Source organism: Corvus hawaiiensis, chromosome 4 (assembly GCF_020740725.1).
Source record: "Corvus hawaiiensis isolate bCorHaw1 chromosome 4, bCorHaw1.pri.cur, whole genome shotgun sequence".
Taxonomy (NCBI): domain Eukaryota; kingdom Metazoa; phylum Chordata; class Aves; order Passeriformes; family Corvidae; genus Corvus; species Corvus hawaiiensis.
Window position 1 is genome coordinate 63,173,762 of NC_063216.1, and position 18,059 is coordinate 63,191,820.

The 18,059-nt window shown below is 37.1% G+C and overlaps 1 protein-coding gene across 11 annotated transcripts in view; it reads right to left on the bottom strand.

Annotated features, from left to right (window-relative positions):
- Positions 1-18,059, bottom strand: part of TAFA5 (TAFA chemokine like family member 5) — a 518,314-nt gene that overhangs the window by 325,066 nt on the left and 175,189 nt on the right. The gene's annotated exons all lie outside the window — the stretch shown is intronic.

Below are 18,059 nucleotides of genomic sequence, written 5' to 3' on the forward strand. Positions count from 1 at the left end.
AGGTTGGTTTGCATGTGTATCCAAAAAATATCATTCTTCCTTTAGACATACCTCTTGAATGCCTGTAAGTGCTGCAAAGGTCTTAAATGAACAGGAAATTGATTTTTTTCTTTAACCTTTGTATTACTTCTATGCTAATTTTCTCCTTCCCTTCTTTCTATAAGAAGAAATGGATACATTTCCTTTGCCTAATGACAGAAACATGAAAACAGGTTTGATTCACCTTGCAATTCCAAGTCTTTTCATGGTAAATGAAACTGAAGAAAGGAGATTTCTCCCTTCTGCTGATACTTTGGTTTATACTGTGTTTCCCGAATCTGGCCTACTTGGGCAAGCAGCAGATGCCACTTCCCCTTATCACTACATGGGGAGTAGTTATTTTTGTTTTCTCACAAGTTCAGAATGAAGCCAGTGCTGTAGAATGAAACAAGTCTCAAACACATGCTAAGATTTAAATGATTCAACATTTTGTAAACATCATTGTTCTATTGTTCTGCAAGAAGGATTAGTAAAATGTGCTAGTCCTGTCATCCAGAAATTAAAATTGTTCACAAAAAGGTTCTCTGGCATAAGCAGAATACTGAGAAAAAAAGTACTGATAGTGGTTAGGCCCTGTCTGCAAAATAAAGCTATTTTCACAGTATAATATTTCAACGTGAAGCTCTCCTAGAGATCAGCACAGAAAAAGTGAAAGCTATGTGGTATGTGAGTAGTTGTGTTGACCTCAGCTAAGAGGAGAGCAACAATTATTCCTGCTCTGCTCAACTACATAATTTTCAAATTGAGATAGGAAATTCATGAACGAAACACTGATTTTAGTGGGAAGCTACAGCCTAAAGTATTGCAAGTATTTAGCAAGAATCCCCAAGAGTGACTATTAACTGCTTGAAACAATTTTTTTTTTTTTTAATCCAGCAAAATTGTATCCAATTACAGTTTGTAATAGATGTCACACATTTTGTTCCTCTTTTTAGCACACAAACCTGCAGGCACACCCACATGCAGACACAAGCACACACTTTCATTGGGAAAGAAAATAAAAAAATATTTTTAAACAATTCAAGAATTAACTATAGGTTAACCCAGAAAACCTTGAGAAGAAAGATCAACTACTATTTTCAATAAATAGCAAAAACATTTTGAAAGATTACAAGCTTGTGAAATCAGTAAGGGCAACTTCTTTATAAGGTACTACATAAACCCAATGAGATAGCAAAAACCACACAGTGACATAAAATATTGGCCCCTGTAAGTTGCCTTCATGTGCTGCACGTACAGGCTGTGTGCTTAAAGCCTCCAGCAGAACTGACCTAAGGAACATTCTGCAAAACAAGGCTCATCAGGCCTAGGAAGTCATTCAATGAATCTACTGAATAATCAAAGGTACGATTACACAAGTTGTTCATCCTGCAGTGAACAACAGTGATGTAGCATTTTTGGTCCACAATTATGAAAAATACCAAAACCCATGGAAAATTTGTCAATAAACAGCTAAATTGATAAAAATCCACACCCATGCAGAGAAGTAATTTGTTTTCCAGCTATGGAATGCACAAAAAGACCTGAGGAGAGCCAGCCTTTCTCAGTCTTCTCCTGGTCTTCCACATAGCACCAGACAGTGAACAACTGACTCCTTATTCCCAGCTTTGCTGGCCAAATACATTTAGAATTGTAGCACTGTTGTACAGGGGCCAACCTATGTAAGATTTAGTGAGTGACCATAATCTATCCCATACTGAAATATTTACCAGCAGACTGTTGCAGCGTGTAAACCAATTGGGCTATGACAACTTTCCTTATAGTAGGAAAGAAAGTGTAAATTTTACAAACATCTGACTGGTGTATTTTAAAACTGACACTTGAATTGTATAAAAAGGTAGCACGTAGCAACTTTCCTGCTTAGCTATATTCCTAGATTACCTTTAAAGAAGACTCTAATGTGCAATGCAACTCCATAGCATCACTTTATCAACCTGCATTGAAATATACCTCATTTCATATCCCTAGTAATTCCACTATTTTAGAATTTATCTCCTGATTTGAACAGAGATGTTCCAATTAAAAAAAAAAAAAAAATTACTATTTAATGTGCATATTACAAAAATATGTCAGGCATCTTCTGCGTTGCTATATGGTAACCAATTGTGTTACTAGAAATGGGCACCCAGAACATCATATGTAAAAACCTGTAATGAAGAAGGTAATTCTAGGCTTCTCAAGTTGCTTAAGAAAGGAGCTTATTCAAAATCAAATTCAATGTGTTTTTCCCCTGCTTCAGTTTACTAAGCAAGAGACAAAAACAAACCTCTGTCATCTAAGTCAATAAACAACCAAAATAAAATTATTTTTGATCACACTTGATCTAAACAGCATTCTTTCAGAAAGCCTGCCATGAAAAATGTCTATTTTCTTTGTAAGCCTAAGATAATAAAATGTCTTTTTATTTTCTTTTCTTTTCAAACAAAATAAGCAGTTAGGGAACACAGGTATTTGAGGACTAACCTAATTCTGTCAACCAAATGATTGTAAAGTTTTCAAGTGATTTTAATTCCAAGTTGTTGTTTTCTGAACCCAAAACCATAACATTTTCTGCAAAACTACTGCCACTGGGAGCAGAAAACTGTCACCGTGAACCTGTCCTCAAAATAAAATTCTGATAGGGCACTACTAATTTGGTAACTATTGAATATTGTAGGCATTCTGCAAGCTTTAATGAGTGCAATAAACATAGAAGCACAAACAGGCAATTAACCTCATTTTCTTTGCAAACAATGTCCAGAGAACACTCCTTGTGCTATCATTTACTATATAAAAACAAGTAAGCGCTGCTGAGTTTTTAAGATACAAACAGGTTTATCTGTCAGCAGATAAAGCAGTTACTTTGAAATATCGCATGCCACTCTACAAGCTGGAGAACTGGGCCCATGCAAATCTCATTAAGTTCAACAAGATCAAGTTCAAGGTACTGGACTGGGGCAGTCTCTGGTATCAATACAGGCCTGGAGGAAGGAGGAATTGAGAGCAGCCCTGCTGAGAAGGGCTTGGTAGTGCTGGTGGATGAAAAGCTGGACATGACCTGGCAATGTGCACTTGCAGCCCAGAGAGCCAATCTTACCCTGGGCTGCACCAAAAGAAATGTGGCCAGCAGGTCGAGGGAGGTGATTCTACCCCTCTACTCTGCTCTCACAATAGTCTACCTGGAGTGCTGCATCCATTGCTGGAGTCCTCAGTACAAGAAAAACATGGACTTGCTGGAGTCCACAGAAGGGTCACAAAAATGATCAGAGGGTTGCAACACCTTGTCTTTAGATAACAAAAAAAAAAAGAAAAGAAGTTTCTTAGGAGTGTTCCACATGTCTCAATGAAATCCATTGACATGTTTTGAAACTGGCTATGAATGAGAAGAGAAGAGAAGAGAAGAGAAGAGAAGAGAAGAGAAGAGAAGAGAAGCTGAGAAAATGGGGATGAAGAGAAGCTGAGAAAATGGGGATGGTTCAGAAGAGAAGGCTCTGGGGAGATCTTACCATGGCTTTTCAACACTTAAAAGAGTCTTATAAGAAAGATGGGGACAGAATTTTTGTAGGGTCTGTTGTCAATAGGACAAGGGTCAATGGTTACCAACTAAAAGATGGCAGATTTAGACTAGATATTAAGAAGAAATATTTTATGATGACGATAGTGAAAGACTGAAACAGGTTGCCCAAAGAAGTGGTACATGCCCCATTCCTGGAAATGTTCAAGGTCAGTTTGGACAGGGCTCTGAAAACCTGATGTAGTTGAAGATGTCCCTGCTCATTGCATGGGGGCTGGATTAGACAGCCTTTAAAGGTGTCTTCCAACCCAAACTATTCTACAATTCGTTTTCTTTTATCTAGGCAGAAATAATTCCACACAATATTACAGATGAAGGGCTGATTGCCCAGAAAGCAACTTTGTATACAAAGATGTGGAGTCCTGCTGGACAACAAAATATGAGTCAGCAGTGTACTTGGAGCAAAGATGGCCAGCAGCCTCCTAATCTGTATAAGCATAACTAACAGATATAAGGGAATGATCCTTCCACCCCATTTACCATTTGTGATACTCTACCTGTTGTGCTGAGCCCAGTTTTGGGCTCTCTGGTACAACAAAGAAATAGATGCACTGAAATGAAGCCACTGGGAGTCACCAAGCTGGTCATGGAGATGGAACACAGGACCACACAGGAGAGACAGAGAGCTGCATCTGTTTAGCCTGACAAAGAGAAGGTTCAGGAATCTACAACTACCAAGTTGGAGGATACAGAAAACAAAGTGTGCAGAGCAAGAGTCAATGGACTTAGGAAGCTCCAGTTAGATACAAGGAGAAAAAAATTATCCTGCAAAAGGTCAAATGGTGGAACATGACCCCCAGACACTGCAGGATCTCCAGTGCTTGGAGATATTCAAATTCTGGACATTGCCCTGAGTAACTTGATCTAACTGCATTGACTTCGTAGAAGTAGCTGGAGTAGATGGCATATGGAGTTTCCTTCCAGCCTACACAATTCTGTGAATCTATGACCATTTTCGGTTTTATAGTTCTCAACATTGCCTCTCAGTAGTCAGGCACAAGTTTATTTTCAGTATATTAACTAAACAACCACTTTTATGCAGTTTTTCTTAATAAATCCTATCCCAGATGGTAAGATCAGTCCAAAAAAGACACAAAGCTTTAAAAAACCCAAGTATCTCTCATGACACAGTAATGAAATTATTTAATTGTATCTTAAACCAGAATAGATTATTTTAATGCATGAAGTCAGCGTTATAAGAAGCTAACCAAAATATAATAGTGCTTATAATCTCAAAAAACTATAATGGCTATATATAATAAATTTGCAAGGCATATAATTAAGGAAAGTTGTCTAGTGTCCAAATAAATGTTACATTTTTGGGTGTCAAAACCTTATGGACTCCCAGATACTACTGCTGTTTCATAGCAGAGTTGTGCAACAATACAAACTCTTTCTTAATATTTTTTTTCTTTCTTGCTGCTAACTGTGTTTTTAAAAATACTCTTTTTCCCTGTTAAAATTAATGTGAGTGTCTGTGTAGTTTAACAGATTGGTTGCAGTAAGCTCAAAAGAACAAAGCCTTCGTCTTTCACATATCATATAGAAGAAGTGAAAACTTTGTCACAGAAAGCCTACGGTGACTCAGAAGCGAGCTTAAGGAACAATCAGTGGATTTTTTTTCCTTTATCTGCAATATCCAGCACTTCTGATAAAAACTTGGAAGAAAAATAAGAATTAGTAACAAAAGTCCAGAACTTCTAGAAGTCTGTCTAAATTCAATAATCCTGAGTGACCAAGGAAGTGTTTTAGATGATTTTGGCAGAACTAACTAATCATTAAGGAAAGCTTTGATATGCATTTATACAATAATAAAAAAGAAAAGGTTCGATACAAAGATGCATTTAAACTAGGTAGTAGGTCAGGAATTTGGTGCCCAAATGTACGTGACAAAAGGCTCTATCTATATCCTGTCTGCGTAGGATTTTCCCTCTATCATTATCCCATAACCTATGGACACCTAGAGTTTTCTCCTTTTTTTCTACCACTGCTTCAGTCAGAATGTTTTTATCCTTAAATTAATTCCTCCAGAGACTACACCTAAGATGTCACTGCTAGAACAGGAATTGAAGCCAGACCTCCCACAGCCCGGGTGAAAACCTTAATCAGCAGACACTGACTCATGATGCTTCTCACCCCTCTTTGCTCCTCAAATTGGCAGTTCTTGGCTGTGCAGAGGAACAACTGCCTTCGCAGAGCTGCACAGGTGCTGGGGCTGCCCACCACAGCACACATGACACCCAGGTGCCAGCCTCCATCCCCAGAGCTGCAATCGAACCCCTCAAGGTGAGAAAGAAGCTCAAATGGAAAAGCCATAATCTCCAAGACAGAAAATGTAGGTACTACTCACCATCTCACATTAATATACATACATATCTCCTTCCAGTTAAGAGCAACAATAAGAATTGATCAGGATTGCGGAAGTTTGGTTGTACCTATCGGGTTGCAGATGGCAAATGGAGGAAGGTGCCATCCTGAACATACTGTGATAATAAGAATAGGGAGCTTGATCTCCAGGGAGAAAAGGAGTTTCAGACAAACCAGCTGTGTTTACCACTTCCTACAGGCTTCTTGCAGATAGTACCAGGCATGCTAGGCAGGTAGTTAACAATTTCTTTTAGACTTCATCCAAGGCACCTATTTTTCACCAAAAACATACAAGAATTCAAGAAATTATAATGTAGGTTTCCTATTTATCTACCAGAATCTTTTCCCATACCTTGAAACTGGTATCCACTAATAGTCAACTGTGAATTTTACATTACTTGTTTTTTTTTTTTTTAATTTACTTGGCAACTGTCATGTCCAAAATCTGTAACAAGATCAACATGACATAGCTACAGATTCCACAAGTGTATTTTGTCTCCTAAAGTCTACATCATCTGTTCAGTCCTGAACTGCCACAAAATAGGGTTGTTATCCAGCTCTCAAAAACGAAATGTGCAAGTGATTTATTTTACTCAAAATGATAATAAAGATACTAGGAAAAAAAAAGTTCTTTGCCTATGTCAAACAATGAAGATATAGAACATGTATTACTAAAAGCACAAAACAACAGTGGGACAGTAATTTGTTTTTCAGAAACGGCAACTTTTTCACTCAGTAGATGTCTCAGTAGGACATTATAAAATCATAACAACAGATATCCCATAATAATCTTTAACAACACAGTACAAATGTAGGAAACATCACCACGTAATTCCACAAGATGAAGCTTTTAGTGGGGAGAACTGGCTATATGAGCAGCAATCAGATGACCCAGATTCAACCCAGCTCTTCTACTGATTCTGGGCTTATCTACCCAGGGAAAACAACCTATAATAGCTTCTCCTACAGACACTCTTATTCCATTAGTCCAAAAATTTCTATGTTCAGGTAATTTAGTTCACTTTGGTTTAACTGAAGACAGCATGGAATACTCATCATGTTTAAATTTCATATGCCAGCCTATTTTGCAACAGGTTCAGTGTGTAGACAAGACTTGATTATAAGGCTCAAAATAATCAGTGTATCACTTGGTGCTTTGATTTATTCAAAGCGTAGATGACAATGACTTATGTTACATAAATCAGAATAATATTTTGAATCTCTAAATATTCAAAAGCTATGTCTAGACCTTCAAATAATGTCATACATATCCAACACAGACATGTAACTGGCAATTTTTTTTCTAAATTGTTTAATAATTATGTAAAACACTATTTTCTGATTTTTACTCCTCCATAACTCAAAGAAACATTAGCTAGCTCCAGAAAAATTTAAAGTTATATTTCTGGAAAAAGAAGGCAGAAAGTTTCTTTATGGGAAAATTAAAGAAGCTTCCTTTAACTATGCACAACATTTTTTGTTAAATTGCATGTTAGGATGAAGTCAATAAATACACTGGATTTAGAAATTATTTTAATTCAAATTGCATTTTTCTATTTTTTTGAAGGATCTTTGAACTGTAATTTAAATTTAGAACACTTCATAAGTGAATATAAGAAGTTTTGTGCTATGCCTATATAATATGGGGAAACCAAAATAGGCAATTATGTCTTATTCTTGATCAAAACATAATTTTAACTTAGAAACTTGCTTGGTTTCCAGCTGAATTAAATCTCTTAAAGCTACAGATATTCTTACTACTTATTTATGTTTGTTATGGAACTGACATGCAATAGTTATGTTTCCTTGCATCCCTGACATTTCAGTAACCAAAAGGCATTTTTGCTTCTTTGAGTATACTAGAGCTAAGACTACTTAATCTGAAAAGTTTGTTTTCAATGGAAACTTCGCCACAAAAAGATAAGGCAGCATTGTCTCATGGAATAAAAAAAAAACCAACTACAACTGAATATCACAGACAAAATAGCACTAGTGGAATTATTAATGACACATATTTCTGTTGAAGAGTATTCCTGCACAGAAATTTTAATCTGTAAATTTTAGAGATTAAATAAAAGCCACAATGGCTTTGGCTGGGTCACTTAAATTTTGTCATAGTAGCTGGTACAGGGATATGTTTTAGATTTGTGATGAACAGTGCTGATAACACAGGGATGATTTGTTATTGCTGAGCAGGGCATACACACCATCAAGGCCTTTCCTGCTTCTCAGACTGCCCTGCCAGCAAGCAGGCTGGAGGTGCACAAGAAGTTGGGAGGGCACACAACCAGTACAGCTGACCCCAACTGACCAAAGCGATGTTCCAGACAATATGGCATTTGTGTTCAGCAATAAAAACTGCGGGCAGAAGGAGATAGGGGAGGACATTTGGAGTTGTGGCATGTGTCTTCTCAAGTAACACCTAATGTCTGATAGAGCCCTGCTTCTTTGTCAGATATCTCTGAGAAACATGACATGATTAAGCTTTGAAATTTGCTAGTTACATTGTTTTTTAAATTCTTCATATATTGTCTTGCAACAGTGAGATTTTTCTCATACTTTTTTTCTTTTTTCAATAAAAGTTATTTTTTACATTAAACAGTAAGTCTAGGTCTGACTCCCAGAATGGTAAATTAGGTTTGCCTTTACATCACATAAAACTACAATGTGGAATACTAGAAGGAAGAGGAATAAGGACACTTTTAAGAAACTGACTCTTGTAAGGACTTCAAACATTTGACAATTAATAGCCATCCAATTTCCATTCTATCTAAAATGCTTTTAAAATGTGGTCTTGCAAGCGAGTGAACAACCTATTTAGATTTGTGGACTGATTTCAGGAAGCTACCTTCTCCTCTCCCTTAACGCTATCTAACAGATATTTTAAAAATCAAGTTAATCATAACAGTCTTTCCCTTCTCCACCAAAATTAGACTGATCACTGTTACCACTTACTGAGAAAAAAACCACATCTGATTTAGCAAAATTCACATGTTCAAGTGAAATAAAATTTGTGGCCATCCCCTCTTGCGTACAAAGTTTGGGTTTTTTTAAATCCTAAACATTTATATATGTAGATTCAATGTCTGTTTATTGCTAGGGTAAGGCTGATAGCATTGGTATGGCTTTTCCTAACCACAGTCTTAGTTCTTCCTTCAGAAGAGGAGGAGGAGAATTTGCAGGAGGAAGAAGGAGCTGCAATTTTGTAGTCTCTTGCTTCTAATATTATTTCACTTGTTTTCATGCTACCAGATCTTCTTTTCATTCACTATTTTACTGGCACTGTCATTGGACCATGCTATCAAGGCTTTACATGGTCCCTTCAAACAGTGATGAATGTTCCTGGTATTCCATATGTTTTGTGACATTTGAGACTCTCAAATACTACATTTAATCAGTGCAATATGCTTCAATGGTTCTCATCGCCACACAATCTCGAAGTCAAAATAACAAAACATACTCCCCCCAAATCCTTTTAAATGTGATACTTTATCACAGTTGCCAGCATAATTTTCTGTTAGTGACAGCTCAGTTTTTCTTCCAAATCCACACATGTACCACTTTAAAATATTCATTCTATTTATGCAGTGAGTTATAGTATGTGAACATTCATAGCCAGATTCAAAACATGTCAATGGATTTCATTGAGACATGTGGAACACTCCTAAGAAACTTCTTTTCTTTTTTTTTTGTTATCTAAAGACAGTATAATTTGAGTAGTTTAATAAAATGTCATTGAATTAGTTGATTAGAAGAATTATTTGAGTCTTACTAACTTAATATATTTTACTATTCATGTCAAAAGACTACATGTTTAACTCACTCCATTAGAAACTCAATAAATTTCAACTCCAAATATAAAATAATTAGGTCCATTTTTTCCAAATCACTCATTGGAACTTGAGGACATGGTGAACATCATGGTGGTGCTGGGTTGATGGTTGGACTTGATTATGCTAAAGGTCTTTTCCAACTTTAACAATTCCATGATTCTATGATTGCTGATTATTCATTACATCTTCAATACTGTAGGATGCCCTATCTTATTTCTATTCTTTATATATAGATATTATATGAATAAATAGAAAACAGTAGTTCTGCTAACATAAAGTCTTATTGACTTGAATCAGCATGTCAGATAAAAGTTATGTGTTGCTCTTCAGAAAATATTTAAAGCTGAGGGGTTTTTAACTTTCAAAAGATCAATATAAAACCCCAAAACCTTTCAGAAGTTATTTAAAAAATCCTAATACTTCAACATTCTAACAATTTAGAATATCTACAAGAAAATATGGGAACCCACATAGATCCTAGACTATTATATGATATAAAGCTGGCTTCCCTCCCTATAGTTACATTTGGTATTCTCATTCCAGTAAATCAGGCATTTTCCTATATCCAAGGCAAGAATAGAACCTTAGGAAACTGAAAAAACACTCAATCCCTTTGTGTTGTAACTAGTGATTTCCATGAACTCTGCATCTGTTAAAAAAAAAAAAAAAAAAAAAAGACAACATGGAATTTTTAGTCTTAGTGTATATGCACCTCACAGAGATGCTCTACTGACTGCTAAAATGAAAATAAGGTAAAATAAGGATCCATTCCTTCATTCTTAGAATAGAAATGTAGCCCCACTGGACATACAAGTAGAAGAGCAAGAGAAATAAAATAATTTAGAGTGATCATGAAATAAAGAGAAATGGTTGCACAAAAAAATAAACATTAATATCAAGTCTTCATTAATTTCCTCTTCAAATGGGAAGTTCTCCATATTCTAAAGAGAGGTGGTAATTACTTTCCTTGATTCCTTATTCTAACTGGAAATGTCCATAAATCTTTTGTATGAGCATTTTTCCAGCAAAGAATGATGGTCTAATACAACCAAAATTTTCCAAATAAATCTATTTATATTTTAAACTCTAAGGCCAGTACCAGGACTATTTCCACCAGTATTGCTGGCAGCTGGTCTGTCTGTCCATTGTTTCCTTTTTCTGCACAAGGCTGCCAAAAGTACTGATATGGAGCAGAGCTCCTGAGGTTTCTGGCTCAGGAAGGAAGAAGGGCAGCCAGACCTCCAACAAGACTGTTTGCCTCCTCAGCAAATACATGTTGAACTAAGACACAGCTGACTCTGTTCCTGAATCATCCTGAATATTTGGCCAGCTCTTCTTTTAGGCAACCAGCCCTTTGCAAACAACACGGCCACCTACACTGCTTCTCCCAGGCACTAAGACTCCTAGAACGCCTGGGAATAAGCTCTGGCAGCCATTCAGACTGGCAAAAAGATTTGTCTTTTCTGTTTCTACCATAATCTGAGGTGGTAAAAAAAATGAAGTTAAAGGGTTAACATGGACATGAAACTACATCCAATACTCCAGCAACACTCAATAAAATAATTTAGTAAAATAAAAAGACCAAAAAAACCCAACAAAACACAAAAACGAAACAACCAGAAAAAACAACACTCAAAAAAACCCCAGATCCAGAGGAAGAAACTGACAAAACAAAACCCAAAAATCCACAGATAAAATAAATTATAGAAACCAGAAATGAAGTGAGAGAAAATTATATATCATGATCAAACCTTATAAATTTTTGTGCACCTTTTTCCCTCAAGGTAATCCAACCTCAACCTATTCAGGCAGAAACAATTCTCCTGGATTCAGAAAGCACAGAGGAGGCCACATACTGTCTGTCTCAGAATAAAGTATCTCCTAAATATCCCATTAAAGCCCTTCTAAACATTCCAGAGTGCCTACTGTAACTCTTCACATACTATTTTTGCAAACATCAGGCACCTCAAAGTGAAGGTAAAACCAAATTTTCAAATTAAAATAGGAATTCTGGCTGTTTTACATGACTTCAACAAGCCCAAAGATTCAAACATACACCTTGCTGACTCTCATGACAGCTGGCAGGAGTTTTCCTTCCAAAACTTCATTATGTTCCTTGAAGCATAGGCTTAAAACTTTCTTGCTAAAATGCCCTCTCTTCCTTTTAGTAATGTAAAACATCACTAAATACCTACTGTTGCTTCTCAAATCATCTGATGAATTAGTCAACTCCAGAGCAAATTATTTCAGCATGTATTTAGAGTGTGTTTCAGACCTGCCATGGGTGTGAAATTCTGGAGGATTTTTCCAAGTGTATCAGTTACTCTAGTAAGAGGTACTTTTCCTTCTTTCAACAAAGTACCCAACAAGAGTGGGTAGGATGCCAAAGTGCTGTAACACCATCCTGCCTCCTTCAACTCTTCTTCTCTTGCTGCTCAGACCTGAGACTGTCAGCTCTTTGGGGCAGGAGTTCTTTCTTTTTGTCCTGTTTTTGCACAGTACAAGGAGATTTGAGTCCAAGACGGGGCACTAGGAATAAGGCTTTACAAAATAAATCCTTTTATTCAGGAATAACATTTATTGTCTGAGTTTGAGCTGAAGTATGATTTTAGAGAAATATGTATGTATTAATATGTATACATTTCCTACTATGGATTCAAGAATTTTACTGTTCAGAAGAAAGCATCCAGTAAATTATTACATTTATTTGATTAGATTTACTAGGATTTATTAGATTATCATGCACATAGCAATGCAGTCGATACTTGGCAGACTTGAAAAGAGTAACCATTTGTCTTTAAATATGACTTCTTGAGAACTTTTTTCATTAAAAATATACTATCTGAATGAGTAAAAAAAAAAAAGAAAAAAACTATGGCTTTTTGGGATGATACTGTCAAAATTATTCAAGAAAACTTTATTAAGCACTAAACAAACCTGGGCAACTTAAGGATATTAAAACTAGAAAAGTAAAATTGAATACAACTGTAAAGCTGCCCTGAAAGTGATTTTGTCTTACAAAGTTACTCCAATACTTCAATGCAAAACCTAGAGGTACTAGAAAACAGTGAGTGCAATATAGTTGGATAATAGAATACAGCAATACAAAAGCTCACCACTCCTAAGCGTATCCCATGGCAGAATTTTGTGTAAAGGTCAGGAGAGTTAAAAGGCAATGTGGTATCCCTGAAAAAGGACTAAACTAACACAGTAGTTTCACCGGTAATTCAGTCTGTAACCTTAGGCATATTTCCCACCTCCTCCTTTGCCTTCCTTTTCTTTCACTCTTTTTGGCAATTTGAATATCTGCACAGATGTGGACAGACACTGAACTCATTCTGACTGCACTGCACAACAGCTGAATGGGAATCCTCTCCAACCAGAATGAGATTTAATGACACTGTGCTGGGGTGTTCAAGCCAACAATGCATGCTGACATCTCTCTATATTTACTATCTCTCTCTCCCAACTGGATCATAATGTTTGGTTTTGTAATGTAAATAAAAATATTTCAGACATCAACAAAATAACAGCAAAAAAAAAAGTATCAAAATACCCACATATACTGATCTTCATCTGTGTAAATAGAGGGAGTATAGCCAAAGATGCATAACATGTGACAATGTTATAGTATCAATAGGTATCTTTGGGACAGGCCTAAAACACAGCTGCAATTTTCAGTTTAGAAAATGACCCATCGGGGAGTATATTTTCAGATTAGTACCGTCTGTGTTTTCATTTATTTTAGACACTCCAGCATCCAGTTATAACAGTCCCTGAGATATTACAGTTCCTGTAGACAGAAACAGGCAGTGCTGATACTACCAAACTCAAAAATATAGTGTGACAGCTAAGGGGAAGTCCAGTTCAGGCTTCAAAACGTTTAGGTTCAGATAAATATTTTTGTGCATGGTGAAAGACAAGCTGCCTGCTACTGTGGTTATACTTTTATCACTACTCATACCAGCTGTATGAATACTCAAAATTAGTTTGAGCATAAGATTTGAGAGGCTCAAATTTATCTCGTGTGTATCATGATCTGGACAAGGGGATCACGTGCTCCCTCACTCTGTATACAGATGACACCAAGATGAGCAGGAGCATTGATCTGCAGTAGGGTAGGAAGGCTCTGCAGAGGGATCTGAACAGGCTGGATCAATGTCCCAAGAACAATTCCATGGGGTTCAACAAGGCCAAGTGCCAGATCCTGCACTTGTGTCGCGACAACCCCATGGAATGCTACAGGCTGCGAGAAGAGTGGCTGGAAAGCTGCCTGGCAGAAAAGGATCTCAGGGTGCTGGTTGACACCAGTTGGACATGAGCTACTGTGCCCAGGTGGTCAAATAGGCCAATGGCATCCTGGCCTGTATCAGAACCAGTGTAACCAGCAGGACCAGGTTGTCTCCCTCTATTTGACATGGTGAAGCCACACCCTTAGTACAAGAAAGACACTGAGGTGCTGGAACGTGTCCAGAGAAGGGCAGTGGAGCTGGTGAAGGTCTGGAGCACAAGTATAATAAGGAGCAGCAGATGGAGGTAGGGTTGTTCAACCTGGACAAAAGGAGGCTCAGGGGAGACCTTATCACTCTTTACAACTACCTGAAAAGAGGTTGTAGCCAGAGGTTGGTCTCTTTTATCAAGTCAGAAGAAACAGGACAAGAGGAAATGCCCTCAAGTTTGCTGGGAAGGAGTGTTTGAAGACTGGATAGTGGGAAAAATTTCTTCACTGAAAAATTTGTCAAGCATTGGAACAGACTGCATAGGAAAGTGGTTGAGTCAGTATCCCTGGAGGTATTTAACAGACATGCTGATGTGGGGCTTAATGACACGGTTTAGTGGCGGACTTGACAGTGTTAGGTTCATGGTTAAACTCAAGGATCTTAAAGTTTATCTCCAAACTAAATGATTCTACAATTTTATGATTCTAAGACAATTATCTTTCCAGTTGTCTCTTTCTGTATCTCTCAAATCAATTTGTTAGCTTTCACTAATAACTACTTTCACTCATGTACTTATATTACGGAAAATTCAAGGCGTTTGTTTCCTTTCATAAGCTGGAGAGCCTCTGGCCTTATTTCTGCAAATATAGGTTTTGAAACACAGTGGTTATCTAAGAAATCTTGTAGAAATTGCTCCTTTGCTAATTAACACAAGACAGATAGGAAAATACTAATAGACTGCTTGCAAAGCCCTTGCACTATGACAATTATGTTAATGTTCTATGATGCTTTTTCTTATTTTCTTCTTAAATGTAGAGACACAGAACATAATCCTATGAACATCCAAGATTGATGGCAGTTATTATCAAACTGAACACTAGGCAATTTCCTTTCTGAGTCCTTACATTTTATGCTGCCAGTATTTTTTGTTTTGCTTTGCTTTTTAAACAGCTGTCTCTAAAGACTCACAGGCATGAGCAGCTCTAGAAAAGATCCTCTCTTCCAATACTTGGCTCTGTAATTCCGAAGACGCAGCCAGCATCCTCTCCCTACCAACATTCACTAAGGCAAATGGGAAGACTCCTGTGAGTCATGGTACAACACAGGCTAAGTCAGCCATTCTTCCTGCACTTTTTTCATAAATTTCATGATCAGGAGTATAGCTGCCATATGCACAGCATGTGAATTACACACAGATTTGTATCATGTATACCTACAAAGGGCAAAACCACAAACTCACCATAACTGTCTATGTATAAAATTTGCAACATTTTGTAATGTCTGTGCACAATACTATATATAAATACAATGCCTAAAAATCAGTTCTAAAAAATGGAAACTCATGGAAGAGTCATGATCACATAACCAAAGAATAAACTTCCAGTAAAACTGTTAATTAGTGAGCATTGCAGTCCTATTTTCACTCTCTGTGTTAGCATTTCAAGGCTCTGTTCCCCCCTCTCCATTTGTGCGTTTACAAATCTGTAATTCTTAAGGTTTATTTCTATTGCAGAGGTACATCTGGCTGCTGCTCAGCTGCATTGCCAGTGTTGTTTGTACTCATCCAACAGTACCTGGGACAAAGATGGTAAAATACCTAATCTCAGCAGGCCATTCTGGGGTACAGGCAGACCTCCTCAGATGGTTGATCAACATGTTAGTAGGAAATTTTTCCCAGCAGTTCCCTGCCCATGCCCTGAATGGCTGTCTAATTCCAACAAGATTATTGGGAGCATGAACTAGTGGTTAAAATACCCAAAATTCAACAGCCTAACATGAGTTCAGAAGTAGTGTGGGTGTCATACTTCAGCTTGTCTTTAAAATGTGCTTAGTATGACATTGAAATTTCATGTGGCTGTGCAGATAGGTAACTGTCTTGCTTGCCCTTAAACTAGTTTTTACAGTTTTCACATTAAAATACCCAGAAATTTTGCAGTGACGGTACAGGATTGCATCCAGCCTGCTCTGCCAGCAGGTACACTGGCCACAGAAACTCAGAATGTGTGTGGACATGCCCACCCTTCCAGACCACAATATACCTTAACGCAAGCCTGCCTTTTGTTTGCTGTTTTAAGCTAAAATGCCATGGAAGTTGCTGGCATAGCTGAAATACAGCACTGGTGTGATTGGTCTGTGTTCTGCACCACCAGCTCTGATGCAATGAACAGTAACTTCCAAAAGAAGCCTTTTAATACCTGAGAGCTGTAATATTTTACAAGGCTGCAGACACATTTACTTTAACTTGTCTATCAAAGCACGTATTACCACAAAGGCTTAAGTGCAGACCCTTCTCTCCCTTAGGTGGCTGTGACATAGACAAGTAGCCTTTTTAAAACCAGTCAGCAAGTGAATCTAGAACCTTTTTGCCTTTTTTTACTTTTTTTTGCTAAATCAGACAAAACATTATAGCAAATTAGTTTAAAATAACAAAAAAGCCTACATGCTTACCTAAGCTTCTAAATCTTAGACTTCAATACAGCCTGTGTTATATAAGCTTTCCTTTGAGTTATGGCAATATAAATGATTCCGTTCGAAGTTCTGTAGAAAATATCACAGGAGGTTGTTTGCTCACTTTAAGGTTTTCAAAGAGGCCAATCCTGCCCAGATAAAGCAGAGACCACTTTTTATATGCAGTGATGGCTACCAACACTGGGCTAAGACACAAAGTCCTTCTTTCGTCTCAAACTGGTATTCCATTAGGAATTCCATCGGGGCCCTTTCACTGAAGCAGAGCTGCTGTAGCATTTACAGCTGACAATGGTAGCTCTTGTCCTTGCAGCAGAGCATACAGAAATACCATTTCTCTCTCTCTCTCCATCCTTCATTTCCAGGCATGCTTCTGGTAACACAGCTACACACCTACAACTGACAATCATTTTCAAATGTTCATACAGAAAGCCATTACAGGACCAATCATATTTGTGTATTTTTCTCCTATTAACATTACAGTGAGTTATACTATTTGGAAAGCAATATCCTTTTGTCATTTAGCCAGAATGTCTTTTCCATTTATTATGACTAGAAGAGCAAATAATCACAACTTCTATGCTCCTCAGACCAAAGGTTCCTAATCAATGCATAAAATACCTTCTGCAACAAATTATAGCTACATTTGGATCACTACTTAGAAATTTACTTTGTATTATATGTATCTTTAGGCTAGGATTGCTTTTATTTTTGCTGCATTAAAATATGTGCAAAAGCTAATATCTACTATTGTAAAAAAACATTCTTTCAGAAGATGAGAAGGCTTAAACCACTTCTTTTACTAAACTGCTGGAAAAATCACAATGCATTAGTAATTTCGGTAACAACTGAACTTGATTAAAGATTGTGGACCTAAGAATTCATGGTCTAGTTTTCAAAAATTGAAAGAATTACCTCAGTGCAAAAGGTTCACTGTAACCGAAGAACAAATTGGGAATCCAAACCTCCTCTCATATGCCTAATTTTAAAACAACCCTCCACCCTAGCATACTTATCATCGAAATTGCTATCAACATATGCTGCAGTAAACAAATCTTCACCAGAATGAAAAATAGAAAATGTGCCCTTTCACAACTGGCATAAACACCTCACATAACAGAGCCATCAAACACATGGATCCTGTGCATGCACGCATGGAAGACACCAATACTGGTATAAAACTATGTGGGGCAAAGTGAAGAGACCTTCCTATACCAGCAGAACTCATATATGAAACAGTAAAAGACAAGACATGCACTTAATGGAAGAACAGTTTTCACAAAATATTTCTGATCATTCAACCTCCTTCTCAACAGAGAGATACAAAATACTTTGAAAAGATAAGCTTTGGGAATAAAACTT